Source organism: Ovis aries, chromosome 1, assembly GCF_016772045.2.
Source record: "Ovis aries strain OAR_USU_Benz2616 breed Rambouillet chromosome 1, ARS-UI_Ramb_v3.0, whole genome shotgun sequence".
Lineage (NCBI taxonomy): Eukaryota > Metazoa > Chordata > Mammalia > Artiodactyla > Bovidae > Ovis > Ovis aries.
The window spans coordinates 206843963-206857765 of record NC_056054.1 but is presented as its reverse complement, the minus strand read 5'-3'; positions in this window follow the sequence as shown (position 1 = coordinate 206857765).

Here is a 13803-nt window from a genome sequence, read left to right as displayed (position 1 = left end):
GTCAGAAGCCAGTGAATATTTTCACATGCTCCCTCTTTGTAATAAAACTCAGTACTAGATGTTACCTAGATATTATCTGTCTTTCTCCTGCCCCCTACCTAAAGAAAAGATTCTTCAATGATCAAATCAGTTCTGAACTCCCAAGAAAGTTATTGTGGCTCTCTCGGTAATTACAGGTAGACAGTAGGGGGGATACCTGCAAGCATTCACAAACACAGTGGTCTCCTATTGGACAGAGGTGCCTGGGAAAGTGGTGAAGGCATTATGGCTCCTTTCATTCAGTTTGTTCAGGGAAAACATTGTAGATTAAGGCAACATCTAACAACTCTTCTTTCTCATCGAAGATTAAAGGGGTGTGTTTCTCCCTATTTTTCCTCTTCTTTTCTGTCAGTGTTCATGTGGAGAATTACACTGATTTTTTGTTTGTTTGTTTTTTATTTTTTTTATTTTAAAATCTTTAATTCTTACATGTGTTCCCAAACATGAACCCCCCTCCCACCTCCCTCCCCATAACATCTCTGTGGGTCATCCCCATGCACCAGCCCCAAGCATGCTGTATCCTGCGTCAGACATAGACTGGCGATTCGATTCTTACATGATAGTATACATGTTAGAATGCCATTCTCCCAAATCATCCCACCCTCTCCCTCTCCCTCTGAGTCCAAAAGTCCGTTATACACAGCTGTGTCTTTTTTGCTGTCTTGCATACAGGGTCGTCATTGCCATCTTTCTAAATTCCATATATATGTGTTAGTATACTGTATTGGTGTTTTTCTTTCTGGCTTACTTCACTCTGTATAATCGGCTCCAGTTTCATCCATCTCATCAGAACTGATTCAAATGAATTCTTTTTAATGGCTGAGTAATACTCCATTGTGTATATGTACCACAGCTTTCTTATCCATTCATCTGCTGATGGACATCTAGGTTGTTTCCATGTCCTGGCTATTATAAACAGTGCTGCAATGAACACTGGGGAACATGTGTCTCTTTCAATTCTGGTTTCCTCGGTGTGTATGCCCAGCAGTGGGATTGCTGGGTCATAAGGTAGTTCTATTTGCAATTTTTTTAAGGAATCTCCACACTGTTCTCCATAGTGGCTGTACTAGTTTGCATTCCCACCAACAGTGTAGGAGGGTTCCCTTTTCTCCACACCCTCTCCAGCATTTATTGCTTGCAGATTTTTGGATCGCAGCCATTCTGACTGGTGTGAAGTGGTACCTCATTGTGGTTTTGATTTGCATTTCTCTGATAATGAGTGATGTTGAGCATCTTTTCATGTGTTTGTTAGCCATCCGTATGTCTTCTTTGGAGAAATGTCTATCTAGTTCTTTGGCCCATTTTTTGATTGGGTCGTTTATTTTTCTGGAATTGAGCTGCATGCATAAGCTGCTGATTTCTTAATGTTAAGATACTTTGCATTCCTCAACTAGGTCCTGTATATTTATGCTTTTCATGTATTGTTGGATTTGGTTTGCTAATATTTTATCTATGGTTTGATGCTATGTCGGTCACCTAGAACCAGACATCCTGAAATGAGAAGTCAAATGGGCCTTAGGAAGCATTACTATGAACAAAACTAATGGAGGTGATGGAATTTCAGGTGAACTTTGTATGAATGTGAGAGTTGGACTGTGAAGAAAGCTGAGCGCCAAAGAATTGATGCTTTTGAACTGTGGTGTTGAAGAAGACTCTTGAGAATCCCTTGGACTGCAAGGAGATCCAACCAGTCCATTCTGAAGGAGATCAGCCCTGGGATTTCTTTGGAAGGACTGATGCTAAAGCTGAAACTCCGGTACTTTGGCCACCTCATGCGAAGAGTTGACTTACTGGAAAAGACTCTGATGCTGGGAGGGATTGGGGGCAGGAGGAAAAGGGACAACAGAGGATGAGATGGCTGGATGGCATGGCTAACTCGATGGACATGAGTTTGAGTGAACTCCGGGAGTTGGTGATGGACAAGGAGGCCTGGCATGCTGTGATTCATGGGGTCGAAAAGAGTCAGACAAAACTGACTGAACTGAACTGAATTTTATTTTTGGTTTTGATTTTGCCAATTTCTGCTCATATTTTTATAGAATATGAAATAGAAATACTTTTCTATTTCCTTTCTTTTATTTGAGTTTATTTTTCTCTGTGAAGAGAAAACAATTTAAATTTGTTTGCTTAAATTATTAATTTTCAGCCTTTCCTCTTTTGTAATGCATGCATCTTTTCCTCTTAATGCATGCATTTAGACTATAAATTCCCCTCTAAGCAATGCTTTAGCTATATCCCACAAATTTGATATGTAGTATTTTTATTATCATTCAGTTCCAAATTTTCCTAATTTCTATTGAGATTTTGTCTTTGATCCATTGGTTGTACAGAAGTGAATTTATTCATTTTCAAACTTACGGGGTCTTAAGTTACTTTAAAACATTGACTTCTTGCTTAATTGCAGTGGGTCAGAAAATATTCTATATTATTCATCTGTTTGAACTTTCATGAGACTTGCTTTATGGCCCAAGATATGGTCACTTTTAATAAGTATTTTATGTGTATTTGAGAGAGATATCTACTCTGCCATTGCTCAATATATATCATTCATTTGAACAAGATTAATGTTCAAATCATATATCTTATTGATTATTTGTCTGTTCTATCACTTTCTGAAAGAGGTAGAAAAAAATATTCTACTGTTAACTGTGGATTTCTCCATTTCAGCTTTTAATTTTTTTTTTATTTTTACCTTATGTGTTTAGAGGCTATGTTAGTATGCAAAGATTCAGAATTATTATATCTTCCTGTTGAATTGATCTTTTATACTTATGAAATATATTTTATTTCCAGTAGTAATTCTTGCTTTAAAGTTTTATTTTCGAATCTTAGTATGTATACCTATACCAATTTTCTTTCAGTTACCCTTTGCATGCTGGAATGTGGTTTACAGTAAAGTCATTGCAGTAGTTAGATATGGGCTTAGTCTCAATACCAGAATGCATTCACCAAATGAATCAGGATGAACTTGGCCTTGAATGATTTCTGTAGACTTCATTTTCTTTCTCTCCTCAGGTCCCCTTTCAGAAAGTGGGAGTTCACTTCCTGTAGAACAGGAATTCTGCTTCCCTTCTGTTCGCCGTCATTCTACACAATCCTCCTAGTAGGCTCCTAGCTTGCTCTAGATCTTCACACTCTCCACAGTGAAGACCTATCAGATGCACAAACCTCTCCTGGTGCACAGTTAATGTATTTTTGTGGTGAATTATCTCCTTTTCCTCCTGGTGTGAGCATGGGGCAGGATGAAAGAGAGAAAGGGAAGTGAACCCTGTTCCACCCTCCTGGTGAAGATGAGGTGGGACAAAGGTAGGAAGGGGACAGAGAATCCAGGCCTGTCTAAATACATGAATGGTGAAGATATATACTCTCTATGTGGAGGTAAAAGTAGTCAAGAAATGGCCATGTATTAGGTAAGACTTTTAAATGTTTCTAATGCTGTTTTAAGATTTTCAGAGCTAGGTGTAGTCCCTGAAGGAGAGGGTATAGAGATATGCAGAGTTGAAATAGAGAATTTGACACAAATAAAAGTGGCAAGCCAGTATTTTCGGTGAAAGGTGAAGAATATAATGAAAAATGAGGAAATGGGAAAACAATTCCATTTAGGTTCCTGGAGAATATGAGAATAAGAGCAAAGACAAAATTTCAGAAGTTTGCAGCTCCTTGACCCTTTAAGTGTTTAATGATGCCCATTCATTTCATACCTGCTTTCTTTAAAGATAAATCTGCTCAGGAATGCCCTTCCACCCTGGCATCCAGGATTCAGCCTTAAGTCCTGTGCTTTGGAGTGTTCTAATCTGGCCCTTCTTTGGCTGTGCCTCTCCTGATTGGTGATGAGTTTGTGGGACCCAGGAGATATGCTTGCTTCGAGACTGTGTTTCCCTTTCTAGATCACACGCTGGGAACACTCAAACTGAGGACTCTAGAGAAGCATTTGCAATGGTGGAAGAGAAGATGGAAGTGGGTGGGTGCATCATGCACAGCTGGGAGCCTCCATTTGCACTTTTGCCCCAGGCCCCACAACAGGTAGGATTGGGCCTATACTTTGCTGATGTTCCAGAACATTTTTCTTACCTTCTGCATTCCCTGGCTCCTGCATTAGATCTATGTTCCATCAAGCAGACTGTGATCTGTTTTTAACCGTACAAGTATCCTTAATCAGGAGTTCTCAGCAGGCAAAGGGCCTGTGAACTTGAATGGAAGAAAACTTACATTTTAATCTTCACTAACTTCTTATTGAAATTTATCATTTCCTTCAATTGTGAATGTAGGCAGTGAAACACCACATCATAATATTAGTAGTACCTGTAACTTTGTCATCAGTAGAAATCATATTTTTTATAGCACACTCAATTTATAATAAATCTTAAAATGTCATTTACACTTACCATACTTAAAGTTGGGGCTTCCCTCGTATCTCAGTCAGTAAAGAATCCACCTGCAATGCAGGAGACCCAGATTCAATTCCTGGGTTGGGAAGATCCCTTGAAGAAGGAAATGGCAATCCACTCCAGTATTCTTGCCTGGGAAATCCCATGGACAGAGGAGCCTGGCAGGCTGCAGTCCATGGGGTTGCAAGAGTTGGACACGACGGAGTGACTAAACCACCACCACATACTTAAAAGTAGAATATTTTAAAATGACTCCTCTTGTTTAATGGGTTAATAACGCATACTTATTATTACATACTACAAATTTAAAATTTTTTCAATGGCTTTATTTCAATGTAATTTGTTTCATTTGTAATTCCATGTATTTTATTTTACATATTTAAAAACTTTATTCTGAGGAGTCCATATGATTCAACAGACAGGCAAAAGAGTCTTTGGTACAAAGAGGGTTAAGAACTTCTGAGGCACTGAAATTTAAATCTCTTTGTTTCTTTCTTTCCCCCATGTCTGCTCTCTTCAGAACATCCCTACTAGCTACTAGAATTAAAACATCACCTGGTCAATGGCCAGTGTTTGGTCAGGATAGCTCTCCTGGGACTTTGACTTCCTTGCTAAGTTTCCGTAGGCTCCATTGTCTAGCACTGGGCTTTGTTTCATGTAGCCCTTACTTTAGGTTGAGTTCATTTCCTTAGTATGTCATTTAGTCGTATATCTGTCACTGGAAGACATTGTTCTTTAGGCGCTACTCTGGCTTCCACCCCTGCTTAATTCCATAGTCTCCTGGTTTACCTAGGTTAGTCTTCTTTTACCTAAGATTTTCTACTGCCCACTCTGCCAGAAGGGCACATCTATGACTAGGTGGTTTGATAAGAACTGTGTCCATTCCTGCCTACCTAACATGAGTTTTGAACTTTGCATTCTCGTCTGAACACATGGTAATTTTACCTCATCCTTATTTTGACTTTATGGTGATAATCTTTTGATAACTAGTCTCTCCGATCTAAAGAGAGCCTCAGTGCTATCAGCTCCTTGTCTTCTCTGTCTTGTTATCTTTCCCCTCAATTTTCACATTTAATTGACCATTACATTTTGCTATCCGTAGGTTTGAATTAATGCCTTAGTTTAGGCTCTCATCAACATTTGGCTGGATTATCACAGTAGCTTCCTAATTGGTTGCCAAGGCCAATCTGTGTGTTTGTGTGTATTGAAAAAAATCACAGTTCTCTGAGCAAGTGTTTGAATGATACCCACTCAACACAGCAGTGGAGAGAATATTGGGATTGCAGTTAGGAGACATGGATTCTAGTTTAAAAAGTAGGTGTATATTCAAAAGCAGAGATATTACTTTGCCGACTAAGGTCCGTCTAGTCAAGGCTATGGTTTTTCCTGTGATTGTGTATGGGTGTGAGAGTTGGACTGTGAAGAAGGCTGAACGCCGAAGAAGTGATGCTTCTGAACTGTGGTGTTGGATAGACTCTTGAGAGACCCTTGGACTGCAAGGAGATCCAACCAGTCCATTCTGAAGGAGATCAGCCCTGGGATTTCTTTGGAAGGAATGATGCTAAAGCTGAAACTCCAGTACTTCGGCCACCTCATGAGAAGAGTTGACTCATTGGAAAAGACTCTGATGCTGGGAGGGATTGGGGGCAGGAGGAGAAGGAGATGACAGAGGATGAGATGGCTGAATGGCATCACTGACTTGATGGACATTAGTTGGAGTGAAGTCCGGGAGATGATGATGAACAGGGAGGCCTGGTGTGCTGCGATTCATGGGGTCGCAAAGAGTCGGACACGACTGAGCGACTGAACTGAACTGAACTGAACCTATGGAAATGATGGGCTTCCTGGTGCCTCAGACAGTAAAGAATCTGCCTGCAATGTATGGAAATGATCTGGTGCAGTAAGATGGGGTTTTCATGAAGGAAATAGATTTTTTTCCAGTTGAGCTGGAGAAAGGACAATTTTTGTTAATTTTCCTTTTCTCCTTTTATCAGGACTAAAGGAGTATTGAGCAGAGTCAGAGGTATAGGATTACATGGAGATTTCACTGATGTGAGTGGAATGGTTTTTGTTTCACAAGTGGTTCTTGCAGGAGCCAGGCATTGATTCAAAGTCAGATGGTACCTTAAGACCTCTAAGAGCTATTTCAGAATAAGCCACATTCTGTGTTGAACTTCCTATTTTTGAGCCTTCCGCAAAGTCTTTTTTTCTAAATTAACTGATTTATTATTATAATTTTTTTTATTTGGCTGCGTTGGATCATTGTTGCATTGTGCGGGCTCTTTAGTTGTGGTACATGGGCTCAGTAGTTGCAGTGTACAGACTTAGTTGCTCTGTGGCATGTGCAATCTTAGTTCCTCAACCAGGGATAGAACCTGCACCCCCTGCAATAGGAGCCTGAAGTCTCAACCACTGGACCGTCAGGGAAGTCCCTATCTCAGGGAAGTCCCTATCTCAGGGAAGTCCCTATCTCAGGGAAGTCCCTATCTCAGAAAAGTCCCTATCAGCACTATCTTGTTCAGAACGTATTCATTATCCCAAAAGAAAACCAGCACTAGTTGATCACTCACTTTCCATCCCTCCCTGCCCTCATCCCTGGAAATCACTAATCTGTATTCTTTCTCCATGGATATTTCATATAAATATATGAATAATACAATCATGTGGCCTTTTATGTTTGGCTTTTTTCACTTAACATTGTGTTTTTAAAATTAACTCATGTTGAGCATGTATGAGTATTTCATTCTGTTTTTATGTCTGAATAATATTCTACTATATCAATAAGCCACATTTTGTTTGTCCTTTCATCAGCTGGTAGCTATTAGAGTTGTTTCTACTTTTAGGTACTATGAATAGAGCTGCTAGAGACATTCATATACAAGTATTTGTTTGAATAATTGTTTTCAATTTTAGGGATATATATATATATATATATATATATATATATATATAACCTAGGGGGCTTCCTTAGTGGCTCGGACAATAGAGAATCTACCTGTATTACTGGAGACCTGGGTTTGATCCCTGGGTGGGGAAGATCCCCTGGAGAAGGGAATGGCAACCCACTCCAGTGTTCTTGCCTGGAAAATTTCATGGACAGAGGAGCCTGGCAGGCCACAGTCCCAGGTGGCCCTAGTGCCAATGCAGGAGATGTAAGAGACATGGGTTTGATCCTTGGGTTAGGAAGATCTCCTGGAGGAAGGCATGACAACCCACACCAGCATTCTTACCTGGAGAATCCCATGGACAGAGGAGCACATCTAGGCTATATGACATAGTATATGGTACCTATAAAGACAGACCTCAGATGCTTGGCAAAAGAATCCAGGTTATTGTTTACTGGCTGAACTGTTCTTGGAGAGGAACTACTGTGGGAATGGGTTGACATGGGTAGTCTGTAAGTCTTCAGAGTAACTTCAGCAAGAAACCAGAAGATTCTGGTTCATTTGGGACCTTAAGTAAATTTAACTGATTAGAATATCCATGAGGAGTCCACAGATTCCAGTGTACTTTGAATCCCATGACTGGTATGAACTTTCTTTTTCAACCTGTTTGCTAAAACATTTTAAGCAAGCTAAATGAATCTTTTTTTTTTATTGTATTTCTAAGTGAATTACCATCTGCTATTTGGAAATCATAATTAGTTTTGAGATTTACATTTAAATATAAATTGTTCACTATCATATTGATTGGTCTAAGATGAGGAAAAGAGAATTATTCTGATAGTTTGGTCTTATTATTCACTCCAGTACTTCATCTATTATATGGAATCCCAAATGTATCTTAAAAACCCTGATTGGTATATAGAGGCTTCAACTGCTTATTATTCTCAGCTCCTCATTTTTACAGCATCTCTCATTCATTTAGAATACGATTTTAATTTCCATGGTCACTGAGGCTTTTCTGTGTTCTCTTAAAGGAAAACTGCCAAGGTTGATAGGTTCAAATTTGACTTTTCTTACTAAGTGCATTTATACACTGCCAAGATCTTCCTGCTTCCTTACATGCTATTCATTTTAATGGTTGATGCACTGCCAGTTGACTCAAGTACCAAGTAATTACAATAATGTCAGCCTTCAAATCTGATTGTATAAATCCAGAACAGTATGCTGCTTTTCACTGTACTTAAAGAATGTAACGAGAACAGTGCCCAGGAATCAATTTAAGAACAATAGGCTGTTGAGTTAAAGCATCATTATCATTAAGAGGTATTTTTACAATGCTTGGCATTTTTTCAGTAGATGCAATGATTAGATCTAGGTTCTCAGCCCACTCTTAACACAGCTTATTATGTGACCTTGGGCAAGTCATCCTAATGCCTCAGGAGGGGTTGGATTCGATATTTTTCCAGGTTATTTCAGATTCTTAACTTTTTGATTAATATAATTATTCTGCTGAATACTTTTCAAATTAATCCCACTTTCATGAATTAAAAAGGAACCACCATGGTATTTGAAACTCAGGGTTATATAGTAAGTCTTACAAAACTGATTTGAATTCCTAATTCTTGATTTGTTCTATTTTATTGGCTTTAAAACTTGAATAATACAAAGATAATTTTTAGAGGAAAAGATATTTTAGACTCCTGATGTTAACAAATTGTTTATTGGGAATTATGTGAATATTTAAGAATATGAAATCAGGTATAATCTCATGCTTAAGTTTCTACAAAATTGAAGGAAATCAATAAACATAAAAAACCTAGAAACTGAACTCAATAAGCTGGAAGATGTTGTTTTGCTGAAATAAAATCATCTATTGAATGTTACATTTGATTTTGTTTGTTATAGAATGGGTTTCTTTGAATTTGGCTCACCTGATTAATAATTCCATGTCATGACTCAACTGTTTAGCCAGTTTCCTTTATTTGCACAGTAAATGGGGATATTATTTGGCCTCGACTAAGTGCAAGCAACAGTTAGAACTGGACATGGAACAACAGACCGGTTCCAAATCAGGAACAGAGTACATCAAGGCTGTATATTGTCACACTGCTATTTAACTTATATTGCAGAGTACATCATGAGAAACACTAGGCTGGATGAAGCACAAGCTGGAATCAAGATTGTCAGGAGAAATATCAATAGCCTCAGATACACAGATGACACCACCCTCATGGCAGAAAGCGAAGAAGAGCTAAAAAGCCTCTTGATAAAAGTGAAGGAGGAGAGTGAAAAAGTTGGCTTAAAGCTCAACATTCAGAAAACGAAGATCATGGCATCTGGTCCCATCATTTCATGGTAAATAGATGGAGAAACAATGGAAACAGTGAGAGATTTTATTTTGGGGGGCTCCAAAATCACTGCAGGCGGTGATTGCAGCCATGAAATTAAAAGACGCTTGTTCCTTGGAAGAAAAGCTATGACCAACCTAGAGAGCATTTTAAAAAGCAGAGACATTTCTTTACCAATGAAGGTCTGTCTAATTAAAGCTATGGTTTTTCCAGTAGTCATGTGCGGATGTGAGAGTCGGACTATAAAGAAAGCTGAGCACCGAAGAATTGATGATTTTGAAATGTGGTGTTGGAGAAGACTCTTGAGAGTCCCTTGGACTGCGAGGATCCAACCAGTAAATCCTAAAGGAAATCAGTCCTGAATATTCATTGGAAGGACTGATGCTGAACCTGAAACTCCAATACTTTGGTCACTTGATGCGAAGAGCTGACTCATTGGAAAAGACCTGGATGCTGGAAAAGATTGAAGGCGGGAGGGGAAGGAGACAAGAGGATAAGATAGTTGGATGACATCACTGACGCGATGGACATGAGTTTGAGTAGGCTGCAGGAGTTGGTGATGGACAGGGAAGCCTGGCATGCTGTAGTCCATGGGTCACAAGGGGTCAGACACGACCGAGTGACTGAACTGAACTCAACTGAAGTGCAAGCATATCATTTACTTACTTAACCTACCTTTCCCATTTCTTTTTAGCTTTTAATAATTAAAGCTGTACAACTTAGTGCCAGTGTAAATGTAACACAAGCATTAGCACAGAAGTTATGTGGCAGAAATTAATTATTTATTCATTAGTAATTCATATACCAGATACTTTTATGTGCCAGGCCCTGTTCTGTGCACTAGGAATACTACAATGAATAAAAATGAAAAAGGCTCTGTTCTGCAGAGCTCATATCCTGCTAGGAATCATCAGGATGAACTACAATATTAATTTTATGTTATAATAAAATGAAAACAAAAATAAAAATATTGCCATAAGGGACTTGTTGATCCTTATAAAGAAGTCCATAGCACATTTCTAAGAGATCTTTGGTTCCAAATTTGAGAAAGCTTTCTCTCTTTAGTTTCTTTCTTTTACATATAAGCTTTCTAACTTTTGCAATACATTTAAAAATAGGATGGTTTATCTAGTTCCCTGGTGTCTCAGAGGGCAAAGAATCTGCCTGCAATCTGCCAGGTTTGATTCTTGGTTGATGAAGATCCCCTGGAGAAGAGAATGGCAACCCACTCCAGTATTCTTTCCTGGAGAATCCCATGGACAGAGGAGCCTGGCGGGCTATAGTCCATGGGGTCACAAAGAGTCGGACATTACTGATTGACTAACGCTTTCACTTATCTAGTTCACAACTTTTAGTAGAATTTTAATTTGCAAGAAGTTGTGACCTGGCCCATGTCACCTGACCAGCTAAATTAAGGCATCATGGCAAAATGGGAAGAGCATCTGTTCAGGGATCTGAAGCTTATACCCTATTCCTGTTGTGACCAAGAGGAGAGCATTTAGCCTCTATGAACCCCAGTTTTCTTATGTTCAGAACTGCGAGGATGCCCTAATCATTTAATCATCTTTTTCTGTGAATTATATAACTCTTTGAGAGTTAGATGAATACTATGAAACCTATTTATACTAAATGGCTTTTACACACAAAATTTTGCTTATGAGTTGAGAGGATTTATGAACTCCCTCTACTCAGAAATAACCACTATTAATATTTTGTTGTAGTTGTTTTCCGTTCTTTTAGTTAGTACTTGTTCTCTGTCTTAACAATATATTGTGGCATTTTTTCCATGTAAAAATATTCTTCTTCAACATAGTTTTAATGTATGTATCGTAATATATTTAAGCAATGGCTTATCACTAGAAGTCATGGCAAATCCCAGTCCATTGCATAGTATCAATTCTCCCTGTTAGTGACAGTTGTACCCCACATTTCTATTGTAAACTCCTACTACCCAATTGTTAGCCATATGGATTACGTGAGATTGCTCTAGTAAAGCCATATAATCAGGATCAGGGTGGATATGTAACCAAGTTAGAACTAACATAATGCAAGAACACATTTGTTAGGACTTCTAGGAAAACAGATTTTCATGCTCTGGATTTTGTGGTGTTCAAATGATGACCATTAAGTGGGCCAGTTAGAAGGTTAAGCTGACTCTCAGAACAAGCAGACTCAAAAGATTCATTCTGATGACATTGTTGGAACCTGAAGACAGCCTTAAAGCCTGCTTCTCTCTCTCTCTCTGTTTTAGTTACAAGAGCCAATGCATTTTCTTTTTGTTTAAATCCTTATAAGTTGAGTTCTTGGTCAGTTGCAACCTAAAGAACTCTAAATACAGGCATTTAAGTTATTTTCAAAATTTTGTCTGTTATAAATGATGTCACAATGAGTATCTTCACATTGTTAATTCTTTGGAGTATTCTTAAGTATTAATTCCTAGAATTATTTTTGAAACTTTAAATTTTGTATTGAGATATAGCCAATTATCAAACAGTGTTGCGATAGTTCGATAGTTTCAGGTGAACAGTGAAGGGAGTCAGCCATACACACACACACACACACACACACACACACACACACACACACACACATATATGTCCATTGTCCCCCAAACTCCCCTCCCATTCAGGCAGCCGCATAACATTGAGCAGAGTTCCATGTGCTAATCCAGTGGGCCCTTGTTGGTTATCCATTTTAAATATAACAATGTGTACATGTCCATACCAAACTCTTTAACTGTCCCTTCCCGCTACCCTCCCCTACCTACCCTGGCAACCATAAGTGCGTTCTCTAAGTCTGTGAGTCTCTTTCTGCTTTGCAAGTAAGTTGACTTTTATAATTTCTTCTCAGATTCCACATATAAGGGATGTCATATGATATTTCTCCTTCTCTGACTTACTTCACTCAGTATGAAAATCTCTAGGTCCATCCATGTTGCTGCAAATGGCATTATTTCATTCTTTTTAATGACTGAGTAATATTCCATAGTATATATGTATCACATCTTCTTTATTCATTTCTCTGTCGGAGGACATTTCGGTTACTTCCATGTCTTGGCTATTGTAAACAGTGCTACGCTGTACAGTGTTACAATGCATAGTACAGTGCTATACATTGGGTGCATGTAGCCTTTTAGATCTTTTTTCTGGATATATGCTCAGGAGTGGAATTGCAGGGTCATATGATTTGATAGCTCTATTTTTAGTTTTTTAAGGAATCTCCATTTCTTTTCCATGGGGATGGTCTTGATCCCTGTTTCCTGTACAATGTCACGAACCTCATTCCATAATTCATCAGGCACTCTATCTATCAGATCTAGGCCCTTAAACCTATTTCTCACTTCCACTGTATAATCATAAGGGATTTGATTTAGGTCATACCTGAATGGTCTAGTGGTTTTCCCTGCTTTCTTCAATTTAAGTCTGAATTTGGTAATAAGGAGTTCATGATCTGAGCCACAGTCAGCTCCTGGTCTTGTTTTTGTTGACTGTATAGAGCTTCTCCATCTTTGGCTCCATAGAATATAATCAGTCTGATTTCGGTGTTGACCATCTGGTGATGTCCATGTGTAGAGTCTTCTCTTGTGTTGTTGGAAGAGGGTGTTTGCTCTGACCAGTGCATTTTCTTGGCAAAACTCTATTAGTCTTTGCCCTGCTTCATTCCACATTCCAAGGCCAAATTTGCCTGTTACTCCAGGTGTTTCTTGACTTCTTACTTTTGCATTCCAGTCCCCTATAATGAAAAGGATATCTTTTTTGGGTGTTAGTTCTAAAAGGTCTTGTAGGTCTTCATAAAACCGTTCAACTTCAGCTTCTTCAGCGTTATTGGTTGGGGCATAGACTTGGATAAATGTGATATTGAATGGTTTGCCTTGGAGATGAACAGAAATCATTCTGTCGTTTTTGAGATTGCATCCAAGTACTGCATTTTGGACTCTTTTGTTGACCATGATGGCTACTCCATTTCTTCTGAGGGATTCCTGCCCGCAGTAGTAGATATAATGGTCATCTGAGTTAAATTCACCCATTCCAGTCCATTTTAGTTCGCTGATTCCTAGAATGTTGACGTTCACTCTTGCCATCTCTTGTTTGACCACTTCCAATTTGCCTTGATTCATGGACCTGACATTCCAGGTTCCTATGC